Source organism: Miscanthus floridulus, chromosome 8 (assembly GCF_019320115.1).
Source record: "Miscanthus floridulus cultivar M001 chromosome 8, ASM1932011v1, whole genome shotgun sequence".
NCBI classification, from domain to species: Eukaryota; Viridiplantae; Streptophyta; class Magnoliopsida; order Poales; family Poaceae; genus Miscanthus; species Miscanthus floridulus.
This window is the reverse complement of record NC_089587.1, coordinates 29,547,495-29,571,893: the sequence shown is the minus strand read 5'-3', so window position 1 is coordinate 29,571,893 and position 24,399 is coordinate 29,547,495. Positions and strand designations below refer to the sequence as shown.

The following is a 24,399-nucleotide window of genomic DNA, read 5'->3' as shown; positions in this document are numbered from 1 at the left end:
GGACGTTTTTGCCGTCGTGGTTCCCCCTGCGAGACCTTCTTTTGGCTTCACGAAGAAGAAAGTGGTTGGGTGAGTAGATTCTGGCTTTATCTTTTTGGCTTCTATCTTCCTTCTTCTGGTTCTCATCGGTGCTTCCTTTTATCAATTTTTAGTGTTTCGTCTTCTCTCGTTTCTTCATCGACTTCTTCTCTGCCTTCCGCCGTGCCAACGAGTTTTGAGCCTCAGGACTCACAACATACTGTTGATGAAGTTGCTACGGGGGCCTTAGAGCTACCTGGCGAAGTTGCGGACTTGGCCACTCCGGAGGTGACTGTGGCCGTCGCGCCGGGTCCTTCTAAGGGTTTGGCTCTGGCTTCCCTGGAGGTTGCTTTGGTTGTTCCTTCTTCGCCCCAGCCGGCCTCTCCTTCCCCTTCTCTTGCTTCCAGTGGTCCCTCTTTTTCTGGTGACGTGGTGCAACAGTTTGATGCCACTCATCGGTTATCGGAGCTAACCGCAGCCTGGGGGAGCTTGTCGACCCTCGTGACTTCTTTTGGTGAAAAGCTCCAGGTAAGTTTTACTGCCACTCCTCTTTTGCATGCTCATTTTTCTTCTGTCCTTATGCCTTGTTTCCTCTTTGTCTCTTTTTGCTCAGTCTTTCTCTCGTGATCATTCTAGCTTCTTTTTCTCATCTGAAAATGAGAGAAAGTTGTCTTCTAAGGTGAACGCTCTGAAAGCCAATCTCGACCTCCTCTGGGCTGAGTTGGAGACAGAGCATCAAATGTACCAAAAGGAGGAGAGGACCCTTCGTGCCCGGGTAGTAGAGACAGAGAAGTAGAGGGATGCTGTGGTGGAATCTGCAAAGAAAGAATGCAAAGGTGCCGTGGGTTTTGCTTGTTTCTTCTTGTATTGACTCCTTTTTTCGCTGACTTGTTTTTCGGTGTCTTGTCTAGTTCTCCGAGCTGAAAAGCAGAAGCTCTTGGAGAGTATCGATGAAATGAAGGCTCTTGTCCGCTCTAGTCATAACAAGGCTGAGGAGGTAATTACTTATGCTGAGGAAGAACTCGCCCTTGCTAAGCTGATTAGGCGTGGAGCTGACAGAGATCTTGTGTAGGCCCAAAAAACTATTGAAGGCTTGTCCGGGAAGCTGGCGACGGCTACTAAAAATTGGAACATTTTGTGGAAATCTTTCCGTTCAGTAGCTGATGTTCTCCGGACTCCAGCGGATGACGGGCAATCTTGGGCTCAGTTCATTCCTCGGATTTTGGCTCGTTTTCAAGAGTTCGCGAAGAAGTGCGCTCAAGTATGTACCAAGAATGTGCTGGCCCAGGTCCGGGTTCTTGCTCCAGAGGCGCCTCTGTCCAAGATAGCGGAGGAAGCTAATAGTCAAGAATACCTTGACGCCGTTGAGAGGATGGAGCCTGAAGTCGAAGATTTAGCCAGTAGGGTTGTAGACAGTCTTAATATTGATATTTCCCTTCCTGATGACAATGCCTGATCCAATTGACCAGCCTCTTGTAATATTACACTCCTCCTTAAATGAAGATTCTTTATTTTCGTTGATGTATTCTTTGCCTGGGTGTGGTCGGAGTTACTTGACTTGCTGAGTACTTTGTCCCGTTTTTGTCTCTGCTCCGCAAATAACTCTGTGCGTTATCCTGATGAAACCCCTCGATTTGTCGAGTACTTTTCTTTTCTTCCTCTTTTGTGATCCGTCGAGTGCTTTGTCCATGCTATGACTTGTTAGATGTAAATCTTTGTGTTGACAACCTTTCGTCCGCGCTATGTAAAAATGACTCGGCATAGAATGTTGCCTTGATGAACTTCGGCATCCGAATACTTTCTTGAGTGGCGCTTGTGCTTTTCTGAGGAAAAAGTATTCCTATCTGGATGTAGCCCCCGAGCCTCTTGCTTTTCGGAACGAAGAGCTGGAGGGTCTTTTGAAGCTCAATTTCGGTCGACTAGTTTTAGGTGTTAGCTTTTAGCTATCCTCATCGGTGTGCTCAAGCGTCTTTTCAGCTATTTTGCTCTCCGTCGGGATGCTTAGGCATGTTTTTCGCCATTTTGCTTTTTATTTCGGGTGTTAGCTTTTAGCCACCCTCATCGGCAGGCTCAAGCGTCTTTTCAGCTATTTTGCTCTCGGCTGGGATGCTCAGGCATGTTTTCAGCCATTTTGTTTTTTGTTTCGGGTGTTAGCTTTTAGCTACCCTCATCGGCGGGCTCAAGCGTGTTTTCAGCTATTTTGCTCTCAGCCAGGCTGCTTAGGCATGTTTTCAGCTATTTTGCTTTTTATTTCGGGTGTTAGCTTTTAGCTACCCTCATCGGCGGGCTCAAGCGTGTTTTCAGCTATTTTGCTCTCGGCCGGGATGCTCAGGCATGTTTTCAGCCATTTTGCTTTTTGTTTCGGGTGTTAGCTTTTAGCTATCCTCATCGGCGGGCTCAAGCATGTTTTCAGCTATTTTGCTCTCGGCCGGGATGCTCAGGCATGTTTTCAGCCATTTTGCTTTTTGTTTTGTGAAAACAACTCGTTGAAAGTCATGACAAGACATGCTATGGATGAATATCATCTTTATTGATCATGAATATAAACTAATACATATGTTGTCGAAGAATATTTGTCCTTTGTCGATTGTGAACGTTGGTCCCTTGTGGCTTGCATATCTATTTTTCTTGGGTTGTTTTTACGCGTAGAATCTTCTTAGCTGGCTGATGTGCCATGTATTGCTGACTTCTCTTCCATCTTCGGTTATTAACTTGTATGTGCCTAGTCCGGTGACTTTTGTGACAATGAACGGACCTTCCCATAGACTGAGCAGCTTATGTGGTCCGTTAGTCTTTTGTATCCTTCTTAGCACTAAGTCTCTGACTTGTAATGATCGAGGATGGGTACTCTTGTTGTAGTGTCATCTTAAACCTTGTAGGTATCTGGCTGATTGGAGGGTAGCGTTTATTCTGACTTCTTCTGAGCTGTCAAGTTCTAATCTTCTTGTGTGTTCTGCTTCTCCTTCATCGTATTGTTCTATCTTTGGTGATGTCCAGATCAAGTCGGCAGGCAGTACGGCCTCTGACCCGTAAACTAGGAAGAAGGGTGAATAGCCTGTTGCTCTGCTTATTTGGGTTCGTAGGCCCTATACTACTTTCGGTAATTCTTCAATCCATTTGGACCCATAGTCCACTAGTTCTTCGTATAACCTTGGTTTTAATCTGGCTAGTATGAGTCCATTAGCCCTTTCTACTTGTCCGTTGGCTTCTGGATGTGCAACAGACGCATAGTCTATACTGAAACCACAGCCTTGTACCCAGCTTTTGAATTCTGTAGCTGTGAAGGAGGAGCCTAGATCTGTGATGATTCGATTGGGCATGTCGAAGCGGTGCGTAATGTCTTGGATGAACTCGACTGCTTTGGTTGCACTGTACTTCGTGAGTGGTTGGTATTCAATCCACTTGGTGAACTTGTCGATTGCTACAAAGATGTACTTGAAGCCGCCTTTTGCTTTCTTCAGGGGTCCTACTTGATCCAGCCCCCAGTAGGAAAAAGGCCAAGCGGGTGGGATGCATATAAGATTGTGAGCTGGTACATGGGCTTGTCTTGCAAACATTTGGCAACCTTTGCATTTTCTAACAAGCTCTTCTGCGTCTTTCAAAGCGGTTGGCCAGTAGAATCCGGTGCGAAATGCTTTGCCAACCAGTGTCCTTGAGGCGGCATGATTTCCACAGCAACCTGAGTGTATTTCATCTAGGATCTCTTTGCCTTCTTCAAATGAGACACATTTTAGGAGTACTCCTGATGATAGTCTATCTCCTACTAGAACGTAGTTTTTGCTTCTGTGAACAACTTGGGTGGCTTCTGCTTTATCTGCTGGCAATTTATTTTCTTTGATATAGTCGATGAAAACTTGGCTCCATGAAGTGTTGATTACCAAGATCTGAACGCCTTTAGCCTGAATTTCATAGGTTGTTTCACCGGGTTGTTTGACAGAGGGAACTGATAGCTCTTCTATGAATACGCCAGGTGGAACCTTCACTCTGTCTGATCCGAGCTTGGCAAGGACATCTGCTGCAATGTTGGAATCGCGCAGGACGTGTAAAATTTCTAATCCTTGGAAATGTTTTTCAAGTTTCCGTATTTCAGCACAGTAAGCACCCATGTTTTCTTTGGTGCAATCCCAATCTTTGTTGACTTGGTTGATGACTACTGCTGAATCGCCGTATACGAGTAATCTTTTTATTCCGAGGGTAATTGCCACTCGTAGCTCGTGGATGAGGGCTTCATATTTTGCTTCGTTATTTGTAGCTTGCCATAATATCTGAAGGACGTACTTGAGTTGTTTTCCTTCTGGAGAAATGAGGAGGACGCCTGCACCGGCTCCGCCTAGTTTGAGTGACCCATCAAAGTACATCTTCCAGTGGTCAAGGATTGTATCTGATAAAGGCTGTTGAATCTCTGTCCACTCGGCCACAAAATCGGCAAGGGCTTGAGATTTGATTGCTTTCCGTGGGGTGAAATTGATGTTAAGAGCTCCGAGTTTGACTGCCCACTTTGATATGCGTCCCGTCGCATCTCTATTGTGTAAGATGTCTCTGAGCGGGAAGTCTATCACCACTGTGATCTGGTGGCTTTCAAAATAGTGGCGAAGCTTGCGTGAAGTGATCAATAGGGCGTAGAGTAGTTTTTGTACATGCAGGTACCGTATTTTTGATTTAGATAATACTTCGCTGATGTAGTATACGGGTCGTTGTACTTTATACACGCGTTCTTCTTCTTCTCTTTCTACGACTATTGTCGTGCTGACCACAGCAGTAGTCACCGCAATGTATAACATCATGTCTTTGTCTTTCCTTGGGGGTGTGAGAATTGGTGAGGATGTGAGGTATGCCTTAAGTTTCTTGAAGGCTTCATTGGCCTCCTTTGTCCACTCAAACTTGTCTATCTTCTTTAGTAGTTTAAAGAAAGGTAACCCCTTTTCGCCGAGTCTTGATATGAAACGGTTGAGGGCCGCCATGCATCCTGTTAGTTTCTGCACATCTTTGATACTTCTAGGTGGGCCCATTTCTGTTATAGCTCAAATTTGCTTGGTACTGGCTTCAATCCCGCGCTGACTGACCAAAAATCCGAGTAGTTGTCCTGAAGAAACTCCGAATACACATTTATTTGGGTTCAACTTCCATCTCCATCTCTTCAAGTTTTCGAATGTTTGCTTTAAATCTTCAATCATAGTGTCTGGGTTCTTCGTTTTCACCACTACATCATCCATGTATGCCTCCACATTTTCACTGATTTGATCCCCAAGGCAAGTTTGGATAGCTCTTTGGTATGTGGCGTCGACGTTCTTTAGTCCAAACGACATGGTCTTGTAACAGTAAGCACCGAACAAAGTAATGAAAGATGTCTTGCTCTGGTCTTGTTCTTTTAATGCGATCTGGTGATACCCTGAATAGCAATCGAGAAAGGATAATAGTGCAGACCCTACTGTTGAGTCGACTATCTGGTCAATGCGTGGTAGCCCGAACGGATCTTTTGGGCAATATTTGTTGAGATCTGTGTAGTCGACGCACATACACCACTCATCTGTGTTCTTCTTCTGCACAAGGACCGGGTTTGCTAGCCAGTCTGAATGAAGGATTTCTCTGATGAATCCGGCTGCCATTAGTTTTGTGATTTCCTTTTTAATCGCTGCCTTTTTGTCGGGTGAGAATCGTCGTAGCCGTTGCTTTATAGGCTTGGAGCTTTCATTAACATCAATTCTGTGCTCAGTCAACTCTCTTGGGACACCTGGCATGTCGGCCGGCTTCCAAGCGAAGATATCTTTGTTGTCCCGAAGAAAGTTGGTGAGCGCGAGTTACTATTTTGCCGAGAGGTGAGCACTGATAGTTGCTGTCTTGGAGGTATCGCCAGTACCTAGGTCGATCTGCTTGACGTCGGCTTCTTTTGGTGGCGTGATGATGCTGGGCTTTTTTGTCGGTATTTCTAATTCTTCTTGGCTTATCTCTGCAGCAATTGTGGCTATTTCTTTTCTACTTTGGTCATCTTGTGCTCTGGCTGCAATCTGGATTGCTTGAACATCGCAGTCAAAGGCGTGTTTCAAGTTACTTCGAAGGGAAAGTACTCCATTAGGTCCTGGCATCTTGAGCAGCAAATACGGGTAATGCGGTATCGCCATGAATTTTGCTAGTGCCGGTCGTCCAAGAATCGCGTGGAATGATGACTCAAAGTCCGCCACCTCAAATTTGATGAATTCCGTACGGTAGTTTGAGGGTGTTCCAAAAGTGACTGGTAGAGTAATTTGTCCGAGCGGCATGGCTGCTTTGCCAGGCACTATTCCATAAAAAAGTGTGCTTGTTGGTGTGATCATCCCGGCGAGTTGTAGTCCCATCTTCCTTAGTGTTTCCGAAAAGATGATGTTGAGTCTGGCTCCCCCGTCGATTAATACTTTGGTGACAGTCATACCAGCAATAGTTGGATCTAGAACCAGTGGATAATAGCCTGCGTTTCCCACGCTAGTCCATTGGTCTTCTCTAGTAAATTGGATAGGATGCTGTGATCAATTGAGATATCTTGGTGTAGCCGGTTCTGCTGTCATGATAGTCCGTAGTGCTAGTTTTTCTTGATGTTTACTTCTGCAATCTGGAGCCCCTGAGAAGATCATTGCTACCGTTCCCCTGGGTTTTTGGAATCCTTTGTCCTCGTGGTTGTCTTCGTCTTTTTTCTAATTGTCCTCTTTGGTGTTCTCCTTACTATCTTTTCTTGTGTATCGATCATTGAAAGTGTAACAATTTCCGATGGCGTGCCTCCCATTAGGGTGCAATGGGCAACGTATGTTTTCAATGTCATCATATCTTCTGGGTTTGGAAAACTTCTTTGATTTGTCGGCCATTACCACGGTATTGTCTGGTCTACGTTTTCTTTCTTGATGTCTGCTATTTCGATGATTTAGCTTGTCCGGGTTGTCCTGGTTGCTTCTATCCGAAAACCTCTCTCATGTTTTTTCTTCTACAGTAATCATCTTTTCCACTGTTCACCTGAATTCTTCATTGTTTCTCGGATTTTCTTTGCAGAAATCTTGAAATTGCCACCTAGCCATGATTCCGTGAGAGAAAGCTTCAATTACTTCTTGTTTGGTGATGTCATGCACTTGAGCCCGTAGTTCGCCGAATCATCGATAGTAATTTCTGAGACTTTCGCCTCCCTTTTGCTTGAGTCCTTTCAGTTCTGCATGAGTGATTGGGTGTGTAATGATTCCTGCAAATTTTTTACAAAAAGCTCTTTGCAAGTCCTCCCAATTTCTGATAGATCCTGGATTTAACTTGTCGAACCATTGGAGGGGCATAGTTTCTAGTGCCATGGGAAAGAACAGGGTTTTGATATCGTCGTCTCCTCCAGCTAGTTCAATTGATTGTGAATATATTCTGAGCCATTTCCTTGGTTCGGTTTTGCCATCATACTTAGAGTGGTTAGACGGTTTGAATTTGTGAGGTAATCGTACTGATGCCAACCTGTTCGCGAAACAGGGGAACCTATCGTGCGTTCCGACTTCTTTGAATTCGGATTCGGCACCTTCTTCTGGCCAAGTGTTATTTTGATGGGAATAAGTCTGCAAGGCTGTCTGGGTAGGCACTCTACTCCTGGTCTTCCTTGGTTGTTCAAATTGGTGGCCTTGATTATGTTCCTTCCTACTTTCTCTGTTATGGCTTCCACCTGGCCCAAGTCTTTCGAAAGCGGACTTCCTTTGATTTTGATCTTCTTGCCTGCGGGTTGTTGATCTAGCGGGTAGTCTCGATCGGGCTCTCTCTTCATGCGTTCTTAGGATCGTCGACCGAAGCAAGTCCTGGGGCTGTTCGTACTTCTCTCCGTGATGTGAAGTTGCCCTGAGTTCTTCTAATGCTTCTCGAATCTTATCGTAAGGCGTATTCACCGTGCGTCTTTCTTCGGCTTCTTGTTGTGATTTTCTTTTGTCGTATTCAGCCAAATCTGACTCGTATCTGATCTAGGCTTCTCTGTGCTGCCTAGCGCGGTGTTGGTGCCCTTGCTTCAATTTGTTTTTCCTTTCTCTAGCCTATCTCTGACTCTCGGTTTCTCCATCATAGCCCTAGGCAAAGGGTGATATGTTGGATTCTGATTCATCTGATGACCTGACATCGGGTGCTTCTGGGGGGTTTAATGGTGACCGAGGATGTCGAACCATGAGTACTTCCTGTGCGTGAGCCGTTCTGTTATTGGTGTTAGTTTTCATACTATCAGAGTTGCTGATGACTTCAGTAGACGCCTCGATGTCGCAGATTGAGTCTCCTTCTTGGTAAGGTAGAATAGCTGTTGTTGTTGTGCCGACTAGTTGGGTTCCGCTATCTTCAGAAACGAAACCTGGCCAGTGGATGATACAGTCTTGCGATGTTATCGTTAGCACGAGACTCTCCTAGGCTCCTATCAGTGGTATCCCAAGCATTGGATTGAAAGACCTTTCAAACTATCCCTAATAGGATTTTGCCGTGTTGTCGAGCCCAAATGGAAAAGAACTCGACTTTTTGAAAGAACTCTGAGGGTAATCCAAGTTGTTTTGGGTTGTGCTCTGGAATCCTGCCAAAAAAGAACTTGGTTTCTTGAAAGCACTCGAATAAGACTTCACCTTGGACACAGAGCTTGAATTCGAGTCAGATGCGCGTAGCCACGAAATCTTATTCGAATCGGATATTATGAGCTGCGTGAATCTTCTGGTGAGCTGATCCGTCGTAGTTGTCGAAATAGGAAATTCTTCATGATGATCCGGATCTTTGAGGAGATGGTTTTGAAGCTTGCCGTAGTTGTCCGCCTCGCAGATCCATGAGCCAAAGATGAAAGTTGATCCCATTAGGAAGATCATGTTATCGAGGTCCATCGAGCTCTCAGATGCAAAGTCATCGAAAGCCCCTACCTGGCGCGCTAGCTGTCGATGTTTTACCACCGATAGCCTACCACGGGGGTACCTAGGACAGTATGTTCGAGCTCCAGCGTGTGCTGAACTCAACGATTAACGCAAGAGACAGTCGATTTATCCTGTTTCAGGCCCTTGATCGTGGATTGAGTAATAACCCTACGTCCAGTCGGCGTTAACCTTTGCGTTGGATTGATTGTCAAGTGTTGTGTTGTACAATTGTTGTTCTCTTCGTCCAGGAGCCCTACCCTCCTTTATATAGTCAGGAGGCCAGAGTCCTAGTCGGTTTATAATGGGAGTTACTAGTAGGATTACTGAATAGTACTACTACTAGGATTACAAGGGAAGAATTCTAGTTAGATTAGATCTTCTCTTTTCTTTGTGGGGTATCCTATGGGTCCCGTATCGACACTCTCTCTCTTATGTCGCTCTCCTCTACGACTGTGATGCAACGACGGCGACTCTCCTCTCCTCTCTCGCCTCTGACCTCCTCTCTTCTTCTCACCCTCCGATGGCCTCTTGAGCCACCGCTGGCCGGCACTGGCACATGACACGGCCATGTATACCCCTCTTCTTGATCTCGCTTCATCGTTGTAGCCTCGTCCTACTAGTCATCTCCGTGTCGGAAGTCGTCACCGTCGTCGACCTTACCGGATCCATGCTTCGTCTATGTCGCTAGCGATTCTGGTGCTCCGGTTGTGAAGGTACGACTAACCCTAACCCTAACCCTTGCTCTAACCCTAACCCTAGATCTGTACTAACTCTTTGTTTTTCTGAAGTCGTTGAGAAACCGGGGCGCCAACGCGTAACGATGGTGGGATCCAATGATGACACGGTTGAGGTCGGTACCAACCAAGAGAGGCGGTTGTGCAGGTTGGCCGGAGATGATGACGAGGATGACCTACGCGAGGACACCAAGGAGCTGTTCGGCCCTAGCGTTCAAGCTCCCATCGATGTCGGCGATGATCAAGAAGGCAGGGCAGCAAACGTTGGGGAAGGGGACAGGGACGAGAATAGCGCCAAGCGGTCACGTCCCTCTACCTCGGCAGTGTGGCTGGATTTTAAGAAGCTCTTCAAAAAAGTGAATGGTAAGAAAGTCAGGTATGGAGCTAAGTGCATCCATTGCTCTAAGGAATACTCTGCGCTCTCTAGTGGTGGCACTGGTCACCTCACCTAGCATAGGGATAAATGCCCTAGGAGGCGTGAAAAAACTCACATGTCTCAGTCACAGATCTCTTTTAATCCTGATGGTAGTATACATAATTGGGAGTACTGTCCTATTGTTGTTTGTACTCAATTGATTCGATTGCTTGCTAGGCTTGATGTTCCTGTCTCTTTGGGAGAATCTAATGCATTTGAAGAGTACATTAAGACTGCTCATAATAAAAAATATGTTCTAGTCTCTAGGCAAATCACCACTAGTGACATGCTGAAATACTTCACTGATTGCAAGGCTAAGCTTGTTGAGACTGTTAGTTCTACTAGTGTTAATTGTGTGTGTCTAACCTCTGATATTTGGTCTGGTAATGCCAAAGAGGACTAACTTAGTGTTGTTGCTCACTACATAAACTCTAATTGGTAACTAGAGAAGAGAGTGCTTGGTCTTAGGCTTATTGATTGTTCACACAATGGACAAAACATTGCTGATCGTGTTGCATCTGTGCTTGCTAATTATGGTTTGACTGAAAAAGTGTTTGTTGTTACTTTGGACAATGCATCATCTAATGTATCAGCCATGCGTAAACTTAGACATGTGTTGTCTAAATATCTTGGTATTAAGGTTGTAGATGATCCTATTGAATCACAATCAGATAATATATCATCTCTTACTACAGTTAATTCAATGTTTTTACATCAGCATCGTGCATGTCATATTATCAATCTGATTGTTAAGGAGGCCCTTGAGGCTCTTAAGGATTTGATTGAAATATTTAGAACTATAATATCATTTTTAAACTCATCTAACTAGAGAATTATTGTATATAAAAGTTACTGCATTGCCACTGATGTTAGGCCTAGAAAGTTTTAGCTGGACATGGAAGTTAGGTGGAATTCTACATATCTAATGCTTAAGCATTTGTTTCCTCATAAGGTCACATTCACTACTTTCATGCATGCTTAATATCCAAGGGATGAAGGTGATCAGTTGCTTTTAATTGATGACCATTGGGCTATGGCAGAAAAAATGCTTAAATTTCTTGAACTGTTTTATGATTCTACAGTTGCATTGTTTGGTGTGTACTATCCTACATCTCCACTTATGATTCATTATCTTGTTAAGATTGCTATACACCTCAAGAATTATGCTAATGATAGTCACATCAGACCTGTAGTTCAACCTATGATAGATAAATATAATAAATACTAGAGGGACATACCTTTGTTTTATTCTTTTGCATTCATCCTAAACCCTAGAGTTAAAATGAAAGATTTCAATAGAGTACTTAGGAGGTTGGGTAACCTTACTAGTATAGATTATACTACATATCAGTTGCGCACTAGAGCTCGACTTACTGATATTTACAATAAGTATGAGGAGAAATATAGAGCTGTTAGGTTGAGGAGGATTGTCCCTCCTAACCTATCTGGTAAAAAAAGGTCTGCTTGGAATGAAATTTATGATGATGATGATGTTTGTGGTTCTGCTGGTGGTATGCATCTTCTAGCTGCTACTCTAAGCATGGCTAGAGATACCTCTGCAACTGCCCTGCTGCAGGCTGCAAGTTCTTCAACTTCTAATGCTTCTGAACTTATTTTTTACTTAGACTATGACACTATGAACCGGTTAGATGATAATTTTAACATCTTGAACTAGTGGCATCAGCACAAACTCACATATCCAGTGCTATCAATCATGGCTAAAGATGTTTTAACTGTTTCTATGTCCACCATATCTTTAGAATCCACTTTTAGTATGACTGATAGGATCATCGAGGACCGGCGGAGGAAGCTAAAGCCCGAAATGGTGGAGATGTTGACCTGCATCAAAGATTGAGAGGCTGCAGAAATAAGGCTGCTCCACATGGTGGAGGACAAGGAGCTTGAAGAAGCATTTAAAGAACTTTATCTTGATTAGTTATTATTTATGTAATGGGACTGTAATATTATGGACTGTACTTTGATGTAAGGACAATAAACTTTATAATTAGAGCTGGGCTGTACTCTTTTTTCATATCTAGGGTTTCTCACAAGGATGAGTTTTATCTAGATAGATTTTTAATGAGGCAGCCACTGCACTAAAGCTCCCTATAAACTATTATTTTGTTATCTCTGCCTGTGTTTGTGTTGTGGAATACAAGTTATGTGCTGTTTATTGTAAGTTTGATCTCAATTCAATAAATAAAGTGACATATCTGCTTGTCTATCTCAATTCTGTTGAAGTCCTGTGCTCATTCTGAGTCAATTGAGGGGTTAGGCACTTTAGTGCCCATGCCGTCACGAGCACTGTAGTGCCGCCGTGCTCGGTGGCACGGCATGGCATGCTTAAGCACTTATAGTGCCGTGCCTGAGCCATTACTTCGCCACGACGGCACTAACAGGCACGACATGGCTAACCTACCGTGCCGCGTAGTGCCGTGCCTAGCTGTGTCTTGCCTGGCTATGCACGGTGCCGGTGCCAGGCCGGGTGGCCCGTTTGGCTAAGTATACCCAACGCCGCTCGTGGTGGAAGCAGGCCGCGAGCGACACGGGATGGCCCGCGGCGTCGTCGGTGGGGAGCACGGTGAGGGGCCATGAGAGCAGCGACCGGAGCGCGGAGCGCCATGCGTCGCGTAGGAGGCGTACTCCCTGAGCGCGCAGCGTGCAACGATCATGGAGACGAGGCCGGCGTCGAGGTCCGCCCACGGTCGGAAGGGAGCTGAGGCGGCTTCGGCAGGCATGTTGACGCTGCCGCTCATCCGATTTTGGTGTAGAGAGTTGTTGAAGGAGACGTTGGCGTCTAAGGTACGTGCGTGCATATATACATCACACGTGCACGTAGAGCTGACGGGTCTCCTTGGTGCTCGATCTGTAATCGACTCGTTTCGTGTACTACTAGAGCTACCCTTTATTATGTATTTGTACGGACAAAATTGTATATTTGGGACTCTAATAGTCGCGCTTCGTAGTTTTAGAACTCCAATCGTTGACTTCGTAAAAATAACACTCAAAACATTGGACTCTTGATTTTTATGACATCATGTGTATTTTCTTTCTTTTTTATCTTTATACATGTATTTGCCAAGACCGCTCCTTCTGTTCCTATCGTACGTACATCCGTACTTGATGGTCGAGACTGCTGCCTGGGCAGGCTTCCTGGCCGCCGCCGTCCTTGCTGCCTGGGCTGCTTGGCTCGCCCACTACTACAGAAAATGCTTTTTAGGGACGGCTCGTAACCCTTTGTAGAGGCGGTTTGGCCAGCCGCCCCTACCCAACCGTTTCTACAAATCAAGTATTTGTAGGGGCGGTTCCCAGGCCGCTCCTACAAATCGATTTGTAGGGGCAACTCGTGTTACCAAATATACAATTTTGTCTGTACAAATACATAATAAAGATTATATTTATATCATATCGGGAGGACAAGGACTTACAGGCACCACATGCGAATTAGATTCACCTCCATTGCTCCCAGGCGAAAGCATGTCTGCATGTCATTGAAGTCAAAGATAATTTTTCCAACTGAGCTTCCAAATATGCCGGTGGGGAAGTATGCTTGTATGAGGTCTATGCTCGTTGGGAGAATACGCAAGTACCAATCATGGAACATTCTCATTCCAAGTGGTAGGCATTGGATGTTCCGGTTTGGTAGGAAGGGCTTGCCTCTTTTATATGTTTTCGGGCAATCCTTTGACCATTTGATGGCATCAACATTTGGATACTGTTTTGCAATTTGGTGGAGTTTGCTAGTGACGGCCTCCTCAGAACCCTGAGATGGGACTTTTTTAACTTGGTTCTCAGGTTTGAACTGGTCATGGGAATACCACTTGGATACGGATGACACGTCTTTCATCGAAACATAAACTAGCCTTATGGTGATTGGATGCTTCTTTCGAAGTTCCCATTCTAACACGTCCTCATCTTCTTGTGCATCACCTTCTTCAGGAGGCACTCATTGTTCATGTATCGGCTGTGCTTGTTGAGAAGACTATGGCATCTCATCATGCACTTGCTCAATACGAGCTGGAGAAGGTTGTGGCATCTCATCAGGCACATGCTCGCAAGGAGGCAGAGAAGAATATGGTATCTCAAGAATGTGGTGGTCACGAGACGATGAAAATATCTCCCCGACCTCAACAACTCGCTCCAAATTTGGGAGAGGGGGAGGCGGCGAAGAAACAGTCAATATAATCTTTCGTTTGTGCTAGAGGATGAACTGCTCCATAATGTCTCCGAGTAACACCAGCCCCTTAGAAGTTGCGTAGTCTATCCTCCACTGCATGAACTCGGGCTTTACGGTATGCACCTCGACCCTAGTGTAGTCTGGTGATATCTTATTATTGCGGTGTAAGCCATCGGGAGGATGTGCCACACCCGTTGCCACCTCCATCACAGTGTTCGACAAATCAAAGGAGAGGAGAGGAGAGGGGAGATTTGGCAAAAAAAAAGCAACAACTGCTTAACAAACATAGAGAGGAAAATGTGTAAAAAAAGCAGTTGCTGCTTCCCAAACATAAAGGATAGGAAAAATAGCAAAAAAAACAGTTGACTGCTGCTACATGGTTGGAAGACCCCTGCAGATCAAAATATGGTAACTTAGATATAGTAGTAGTCGTAGATAGAGTAGTAGAAGTGAGCCACTTAGTAGTATAGGGAAGTGAGTAGAGTAGCAGCCAGCAGCTAAGGAAGAGAGTAGAGTAGCAGCCAGCTAGTAGGAGTAGGAGTAGCTAGCAGTAGCAAGTAGAGTAGTAGTAGTTCAATAGAGTAGTAGTAGCAGCAGGCTTGGCCGAGCAGCCTTGCTGCTGCTACGCACACACTAGAGAGAGAGAGGTACAGATGGAGATAGCTACTAAAAAATAAAACTGAAATTGACAAGCAAACATAAACTAAAACTAAAATTGATAACATAGCTACCAGACTCTAAAAGCTGAAATAGCAATTAATAAATAAATAAAACTATTTGAAAAATACTGACTACAACTGGTACTAAACTACTCTGTTCCTATCAACACACATGCATGCAAACTGCTACAACCAATATAGCTTAGGCAAGTGAAATCAACTAATAAATAAATAAAACTATTTGCAACCTAAAAAGATGACCAAAATTCGTGCAAATGACAAAGTTCAGAACCTAAGCTAACTGTATTTGCTTGCTGCCACCACCGAACAAAGGAGGAACAAGCTGAATGGCTCAACTACTTACCACTTAACTGCTAACTTTGATATATGTTATGCACAAAACTACATCTTTTTCAGCAAACATACTACGATTTTCACAAATCCCAAAACAAATTAAGTTCATTAAACTGAGCACTAAAACATGTTCAAATTAGTAAATGACTTTATAATCAGTAAATAGATATCCAGTAAGATGAAAGATGATATGCAGGGAGAAGTAGATCAAAACAACATGACAATATGTTTTGCCAGACATTTTTAGTATGCCGGGAATGTCACTAAAACTGAAAACACAACTGCGGCAACCTAACAGACTGAGGATGAATGTTCAAAATTTCAGGTGCTACTTGCTAATGCTATTTATGAGCGCACGTACTCACAATACCTAAGGTTTAGAGTGTTTCTGGCTCATGGTTCGGTTCGGTTTGTGCGATGGGAAAACACAGCAGTCCGTTAGATCAGAAGAGACAAACTTGGTAAATTGTTTCTTTCCAGGGATTTTGATATAGGGAATCAGTTTACTTTATTAAAGTTGGCAATTTGGTGTTCTTTTAAGTCACTCCTTTTCGGCTTGCGCCACAGTTTGTGAACAAGCGTACACGATGGCCCAGAATCTGGATCCCAACAGTGAAGGTAGAGGGGTTCTTCAGTTCAAGATAGGTTTGGCATCTGTAATTAAGGTATGCTTACTTTCACTGTAAACATGACTAGACATACTTGTTATTTTTGTTTCTGCTCAGTTTTCTTCTCAGTGAATTATTTCTAAGTTTCCCATGTTCTAATCATGGCATTCCACAGCAAAAACTTGCTAAAAAGGACGGGGCTCCGATAGACCGACAGAATGACATTCAAGTCCTGTGGAACTTTTATCTTGAATACAAGAGTCGTCGTCGGGTTGATGATATGCAACGTGAGTAGGTGTTATGACGGGCATCTCCTACAGCAGGCAAAGGCCCTCTAGCGGCTAAATTGCCGCTCACAGGGGAGGGCCCATGGCAGGCGCATCCAGGAGTCCATCTATTATTAGTTATTATTATTATTATTAGGGAGTTATTTCTATTTTTAGGTAAAGGGATATAAATAGCTTGTAAGACTTTCAGATGAGATTAAGCAGAAACATATTATTGTTTCCGGCTTCCTGAAGGGAGCCGGGAGAAACCCTAGCCTCCTTCTCTCACCTTCCTTCCGTGAACAGTACCGCCGCACTGTAGCGACGGTACTGTAGCGCCGCCGTCCTCTGCCTTCCGCCGCCTGCGCAGCCACGGCGCCTCCGCGCCGACTTCCTCGCTCGCTCAAGCCTCGACTCCCCTCCTCCCACTCATACAACCTGAGATCGGTTCCTGGTAGGACTAGGGTTCCTATCACCTTGGTATCAGGGAATTCCAGGACGATGTCCACGACTCCGCAGTCCACCGGCGCCCTCATCCCGCCGGTTCCCACCGTTCCGCTGCCGGCCGCATCCTCCGAAATCTCGCAGTCATCCGGCACCGCCCTCACCCTGGAGGGTTTGGCCGGTGTGGTCGACCAATTCGGCACCAACATGGATCAGATCAGCCGCAACGTGGACGTCCTCAGCCGCAACATGGCCGCCATGCAGCAATCTTTGGCGAGCCTTCTTCCGCCCCCCCCTCCGCCCACCTCGCAGCCGCCACCACCACCGCCCGCGCCTACTACGTTCCCGCCAACGAGCTTCTCCTTCGGCATACCCCAGGGCAGCTCGGGGGTTCCCCTGCATCAGATGCGGTGGCCGGCCTCCCCGTCGCCCATCCCGTCATGGGCGCTGATGGGTACGAGGCCGCCAATCTACACGTCGGCCACCACCATCACGCCATCTGCCGGGACTGCCCCTGTCGTGCCTCCAGCCCCGAGTGCCGGTACCTTCTACGGCGGCACCGACGGAACGCTGCTGTACGGCGGCGCCCCTACCCCCTCGGCAGCGGGGGTCAGCGGCCTCCCGGAGGACAGCGCGCCCGGCAGCGTCCATGCCGGCACGCACAGCGCGCCCAGCGGCGTCCACGCGGGCGCCCATGCCCCACCGCGCTTCTACAAGCTGGAGTTTGCTACTTATGACGGCGCCGCCGACCCGCTAAACTGGCTCAACCAGTGCGAGCAGTTCTTTCGGGGGCAGCGCACCCTCGCCTCAGATCGCACGTGGCTGGCTTCCTACCACCTCCGTGGCGGGGCTCAGACATGGTACTACGCGCTTGAACAAGACGAGGGCATGCCTACATGGGAGCGGTTCCGCGAGCTGTGCCAGCTCCGCTTCGGGCCTCCGACGCAGGGCACACGTTTGGCGGAGCTTGCTCGGCTGCCCTTCTCCTCTTCTGTCCAGGACTACTCGGAGCGCTACAACGCCATCCTCTGCCACGAGCGCGACCTCAACGCCCGCCAGAAGGCTCAGCTGTACGTGGGCGGCCTTCCCGAGCACATCAGGGTCGACGTGGAGATGCACCACCCGCCGGACCTACAGACGGCGATGTACTACGCGCGTGCCTACGAGCGGCGCACGGCGGCCTTCCTCCCTGCTCTACAGCAGCTGCAGCAGCAGCAGCGGACCGGCCGTGGCCCTCGGCCCGCGGCGGCGGCGACTTCTGCCTCTGCCCCGGTCCAGCCGGCTGCCACTGCCGCCCCCGGGCAGCCACGTACTTTTCGACGCCTCACGCCGGCGGAGCAGGTGGAACGGCGTCGACAAGGCCTCTGCTTCAACTGTGACGAGCCATATGTTCGTGGCCATATCTGTAAGCGCCTCTTCTACCTCGAGACCACCGACTACATCGTCGACGAGCAGGGGGTCGCGGCTGGGGAGGAGGGTCACCCAGCCGACCGTCCGGAGGAGCCGGCCGACCCAGAGGCCCCCGCAGCCACCTCCCTGGTGGTTTCTCTCCATGCGGTGGCCGGCATTCGTCCACCGAACGCCATGCTGTTGCCGATCACCTGCAAGAACGAGCGCTTCCTGGCCCTCCTCGACACCGGCTCCACGCACAACTTTGTCCAGGGAGCTGCCATGCGCCACCTCGGTCTCTCTCCCTCTGGGGGCGAGCATCTTCGGGTCACCGTCGCCAACGGTGATCGCTTGGCTTGCGAGGGGATCGCACACGACGTGCCCATCCGCATTGAGGACGAGGACTTCGCCATCACATGCGTCGGCCTCAACTTGGGCGCCTTCGACTTCATCATCGGCTTCGACTTCCTCCGGGCGCTGGGGCCGATCCTTTGGGACTGCACGGCGCTCACTTTGGCGTTCTGGCGCGACGGCCGCCGGATCACGTGGCAAGGCGTGGGGGGGCCGATGGCGCTCGCCCAACAGCAGCTAGCCGCGGTCGCCACCGCCCCCGGGATGCCCTTGCTGGACAGCCTTCTTCAGCAGCACCACGCCATCTTCGACGAGCCGACGGGGCTCCCACCGGCGCGGCCGTACGACCACCGCATTTACCTCTTGCCTGGCACGGCCCCGGTGGCGGTGCGGCCGTACCGTTATCCTCAGCTTCAGAAAGACGAGCTGGAGCGGCAGTGCGCTGAGATGCTCGCCCAAGGCATCATCCGCCCCAGCACGTCACCGTTCTCCGCTCCGGTCCTCCTTGTTCGCAAGGCGGACAAGTCCTGGAGGTTCTGCATCGACTACCGCGCCCTCAACGCGAAGACCTCCAAGGACAAGTTTCCCATCCCAGTGGTGGATGAGCTTCTGGACGAGCTTCACGGTGCCCGCTTCTTCACGAAGTTGGACTTGCGCTCTGGCTACCATCAGGTGCGGATGCACCCGGACGACATCAGCAAGACGGCCTTCCGCACACACCAGGGGCATTATGAGTTCTTGGTGATGCCCTTCGGACTCTCCAACGCCCCGGCTACCTTCCAAGCGCTGATGAACGACGTCCTCAGGCCGTTTCTTCGAAGGTTTGTGCTGGTGTTTTTTGATGATATTCTGATCTACAGCTCCTCTTGGGCGGAGCACCTACAGCACATCGGCCTCGTCCTCACCGCCCTCCGCGCCCACCGCCTCCACCTCAAGCGTTCCAAGTGTTCGTTTGGGGCCTCTTCGGTGGCCTACCTCGGGCACGTCATCTCCGCGGCGGGCGTTGCCATGGACGCCGACAAGATCGCAGCGGTGGCTGCGTGGCCACCTCCACGTTCCGCTCGGGCCTTGCGAGGCTTCCTCGGGCTCGCCGGCTACTACCGGAAGTTCATCCAGGACTTTGGTGTCATCGCAGCCCCACTAACGCGTCTCTTGCGCCGAGACGCGTTCGAGTGGGACGCCGACGCCGAGGCGGCCTTCCAGGCGCTCAAGGGCGCGCTCACCACGGGCCCCGTGCTCCAGATGCCCGATTTCGACAAGGTCTTCATCGTCGACTGCGACGCGTCCGGCGCGGGGTTCGGCGCCGTCCTTCATCAGGGCGCGGGACCCCTCGCTTTCTTCAGCAGGCCGTTCGCCGCTCGCCATCTCAAGCTGGCCGCCTACGAGCGTGAGCTCATCGGGTTGGTGCAGGCTGTGCGGCATTGGAGGCCCTACCTTTGGGGCCGTCACTTCGTGGTGCGCACGGACCACTACAGCCTCAAGTACTTATTGGACCAGCGACTCTCTACGGTACCTCAGCACCAGTGGGTCAGCAAGCTCTTCGGTTTTGACTTCGCTGTCGAGTTCCGCCCGGGTCGCTTCAACACCGTGGCGGACGCCTTGTCCCGCCGCGACGCCGACATGGCCCCAGAGGCCTCCTGCACGGCTGCAGCAGGGGCTGCGCTCTCCGGGCCGACCTTCGTCTACTTCGACCATGTCCGCCGCGCCTCGGTTACAGCTCCGGATGCCGTCCAGCTGCGTGCCCGCTTGCGCGCGGGCGACCTGGCCACCCCATGGCGCGAGGACGGTGACCTCCTGCTGCACGGCTCCCGCGTGTTCATCCCCGACATCGCTGACCTCCGGCACCAGGCTATTCAGCTCGCGCATGGTGCTGGACACGAGGGGATCCAGAAGACTCTTCACCGTCTCCGCGCTGATTTTTTTATCCCCGGTGATCGTTCCTTGGTGCAGGACTGGGTGCGCACATGTGTGACGTGCCAGCGCAACAAGACGGAGGCCCTTCAGCCGGCCGGCCTCCTGCAGCCCCTTGAGGTGCCGTCTCAGGTGTGGGCAGACATTTCTATGGATTTCATCGAGGGGCTGCCCAAGGTTGGTGGCAAGTCGGTCATCCTCACCGTCGTCGACCGCTTCTCCAAGTACGCGCATTTTATTGCGCTCGGCCACCCCTACACTGCGGCGTCGGTCGCTCGCGCCTTCTTTGACGGCGTCGTCCGGTTGCATGGGTTCCCCCGGTCTATCGTCAGTGACAGGGACCCCGTGTTTACCGGCCACGTGTGGCGTGACCTCTTTCAGCGAGCGGGCGTGACTCTACGGATGAGCACAGCCTTCCATCCTCAGACGGACGGCCAGTCGGAGGTGGTTAACAAAGTGATTGCTATGTATCTGCGCTGTGTTACAGGTGACCGGCCGCGCGCTTGGGTGGACTGGCTCTCTTGGGCGGAGTATTGCTATAATACTTCCTTCCATACCGCCCTTCGCGCGACTCCTTTCGAGGTCGTGTATGGCCGTTCCCCGCCCCCGATCGTTCCCTACAAGCCCGGGACAGCCAACACCGAAACAGCCAACACCCTTCTCCGCAGCCGCGACGAAATGCTCGCGGAGGTCCGTCAGCGGCTCCTCCAAGCACAGCAGCTGTCCAAGAAGTACTACGACGCCAATCACAGGGATGTTGAGTTCGAGGTGGGCGCGTGGGTCTGGCTGCGTCTTCTCCACCGCACCACGCAGTCCCTGGACCCGCGCGCCAAACGCAAGCTGGGGCCACGATGGGCCGGTCCGTTTCGCGTTCTCGAACGCATCGGCCGCGTCGCTTATCGTCTACAACTTCCAGAGGGCGCCCGCATCCACGACGTCTTCCATGTGGGTCTTCTGAAGCAGCACCGCGGCGACCCTCCGACTGCACTCGGCGATCTTCCACCGACGCTCGATGGCCGTGTGCTTCCTGCACCCGAGCGTGTGCTGCGGGCGCAGCAACGTCGCGGCGCCTGGAAGCTCTTGGTCAAGTGGCATGGCCTCTCCGACGACGACGCCACCTGGGAGACTCTTGACGCCTTCCGCGACGACTTCCCCGATTTCCAGCTCGAGGACGAGCTGTTTTCGCAGGCGGGGAGAGATGTTATGACGGGCATCTCCTACAGCAGGCAAAGGCCCTCTAGCGGCTAAATTGCCGCTCACAGGGGAGGGCCCATGGCAGGCGCATCCAGGAGTCCATCTATTATTAGTTATTATTATTATTATTAGGGAGTTATTTCTATTTTTAGGTAAAGGGATATAAATAGCTTGTAAGACTTTCAGATGAGATTAAGCAGAAACATATTATTGTTTCCGGCTTCCTGAAGGGAGCCGGGAGAAACCCTAGCCTCCTTCTCTCACCTTCCTTCCGTGAACAGTACCGCCGCACTGTAGCGACGGTACTGTAGCGCCGCCGTCCTCTGCCTTCCGCCGCCTGCGCAGCCACGGCGCCTCCGCGCCGACTTCCTCGCTCGCTCAAGCCTCGACTCCCCTCCTCCCACTCATACAACCTGAGATCGGTTCCTGGTAGGACTAGGGTTCCTATCAGTAGGAGAGACTGAGGGAGTCAGGAACCTTTAGTACAGAGTATGACCTCTCTTCTGTAAAAAAATTCATGATGTATTTTGTCTTATGGGTTTCCCTAGTGGGTTGGTCTCAAAATTCTTTGCGACTCTGATCAGTTTTTGCCTGATAAAACTTCTAGTTCTAGGTTAGCATACTTCTACTGAAAGTGAGGAATACATCCATTTCTGTTTTACTAGTCATCAGCAACCATTAATTTGATCTTTTGTAAATAGTATTTTTCAAGTTCACTTTGCTCCAGAAGGTTTTGCCTGCATACGTTCTGTTTACTGGATGTGCCCAGAAACGACATTTGTGTCATCAGTCTTTATATAATGTAATGAACTTGTGGTAATCCTAGAATTGACAGGGATAGATACATGACACTGTTTGTTGCTTGTTTATTCTCTGTGAATTCATTTTTCATGCGCACTCAGTAGTCAGTAGCTCATTTGCCTTCTTATTGTTGAACAACTAAGCTATGTGGTGCTGCTATATTATGTACCACATCTTTTAGAACTTTGCTCTTTGAAGTTGATACTATGCTATAACATCCTTCTCTCTTTGGGTTTTCCATCAACAAGAAATGGGATCCGGGTGATCTAAGTCTAATCTGTTCCACTGGAGTGGAATGTAATTTGTGGTGCTAAAACCAAGTCTAGTTGTTTAAACATGATATATGCTTACTGAGCATTTGTTGTATTCCCCAGTTGTTAAGAACTTATGCCATACAACATTGTTCCCCTTGATGCACCATCTTCAGTGGCAAATATTATTGGGTTTTTCCCTGAGGTATGAATATGTACTTTTGGTTTTGAAACACCAATATTGATTATAAATTTGTGCTGTACTATGCTTTTAATTTTTAAATGTAATATTGCCATGGACTTTAGAAGTCCTTTGAATCAATTACAAACTCTATAAGCTGTCATTTTCATATGGCATATTTACATAGAGACATCACTGGTCAAATTTACAATCTTTTACTTCAAGTTCACTTGGTCGCACTTATTTTTTTTACTTGAGGTGTTAAAATAATCATACATCATGCCATTCCTATAGTTCAGTTTCCTTTTCTCATTGATGGAGCAATAAAATGTTTTTTGGGATTTATATGTTGTTATGAAGAGCAGAAATTTAGGTGGTAAAAGGTCCAGAGTTGTCTATGCTGGTACTCAAAGACTCAAGAGCTCTTTCATTATTTTGTTATAGCTTAACAAATAAAAGAAATATCTTTGTGTTGATGAGAACTATTCCATGCAACTGTATTAGGTCAGGGCTGCAACAGCAGCAATTCAGAACTGTGAAGACCTGCCACGATTCCCTTTTGATACACCCCAGCTAAGACAAAAAGACATTTTCGACCTTTTGCAATATGTTTTTGGCTTCCAGGTACATATACATACTTTTCAACAGTTTGATATTAGATCTTCTAAATGTTTTGTATGGTTTATATTTTATACTGCATATTGCCATATGGAGCAGTTAAAATTGTTGCTTGTTCTGAGTCATCTATTTTATCCTGTATGTTTTTATAGATTTAGCTAATACTATTATGGAAGAATTTTGTGTCCAAATCTCGCATATTGCCAATAATACCTCTAATTTGCTTAGACTTTGGAACTGTCAAATGATTAGACCACTAACTGGCTTTGCAGTTGACATCTTCCATTTATCTGTTGAGAAGCCACCTTTGAGTCTTGGCTCTCTTAAGACACTGTGTTACTCTGTTATCTTTGGTATGGAAATGGACAGTTTGATTTTGTGATTGAGTAAGTGGTGGCTTGGACATTTTGAACATTTTTCATAAACTAAAACTAGTGCCATGATTTTGCCGTAGAATCTTTTTCAAAAGTTTGAATGCTTGGCCTGTTGACTATTGTACTATATGGCTTAATGCTAATCAGGAAACTTTTATGGTTAGTGCAGAAAGTAATTAATGGAGCAACAGACACCGGAGCACATCTAAGTTAGGAAGATGCACATGTAGCTAGTGATCTCACAAGCAGAATTATAAGAAACTAGGCATAATTATTCCAGTAATAATTCTCATAAGTAGAATGAGAACAAAATAACAGAAAGGGCACCATTAAGTTGACATTGCAGAGGCATTCTATAGGACTCGAGAAAAGCAACAATCACAAGGGCATTTCCACTTGCACTGGAACCAAACACCACACTGAATTTGCTTTTAAGTAAATAAATAAACTATCATCGAGCCAACAAGGTTGATTAACACAAAAGCAAAATTAACTCAAGGTGGATCCGAATTACCTATCAGGTGTAGGGGAAGCTGTGGAGGAGCGCGGACGCCGGTGGAGGTGCGCGGACACCGGAGAGCACGGGAAGGAGTGTGGACGCCGGTGGAGGTGCGCGGAGGCCGCCCGCCGTTGGAGGTGTGGACGCTAGGGAAGGAGTGCGGATGTCGGAGAGCTCGGGCACCGTGGCCCCTCGCCGCGGAAGGGAGCACGGACGCCGACGCACCTGGGCCACGGGAGGGCGGGGAGCAGGCCCGCGGCACCTCAAGGTCGGAAACCCTAGTGCTGCCAGCCGAGGGCT

General features: G+C 48.3%; 1 long non-coding RNA gene across 1 annotated transcript; it reads left to right on the top strand.

Moving 5' to 3' along the window:
- The first annotated feature begins 15,779 nt into the window (after positions 1-15,779).
- Positions 15,780-22,383, top strand: LOC136471446 (uncharacterized). Its single transcript, XR_010762039.1, has 3 exons — positions 15,780-15,877; positions 15,996-16,115; positions 21,830-22,383. It is a non-coding gene; the product is annotated as an uncharacterized lncRNA (long non-coding RNA).
- Positions 22,384-24,399: the final 2,016 nt, after the last annotated feature.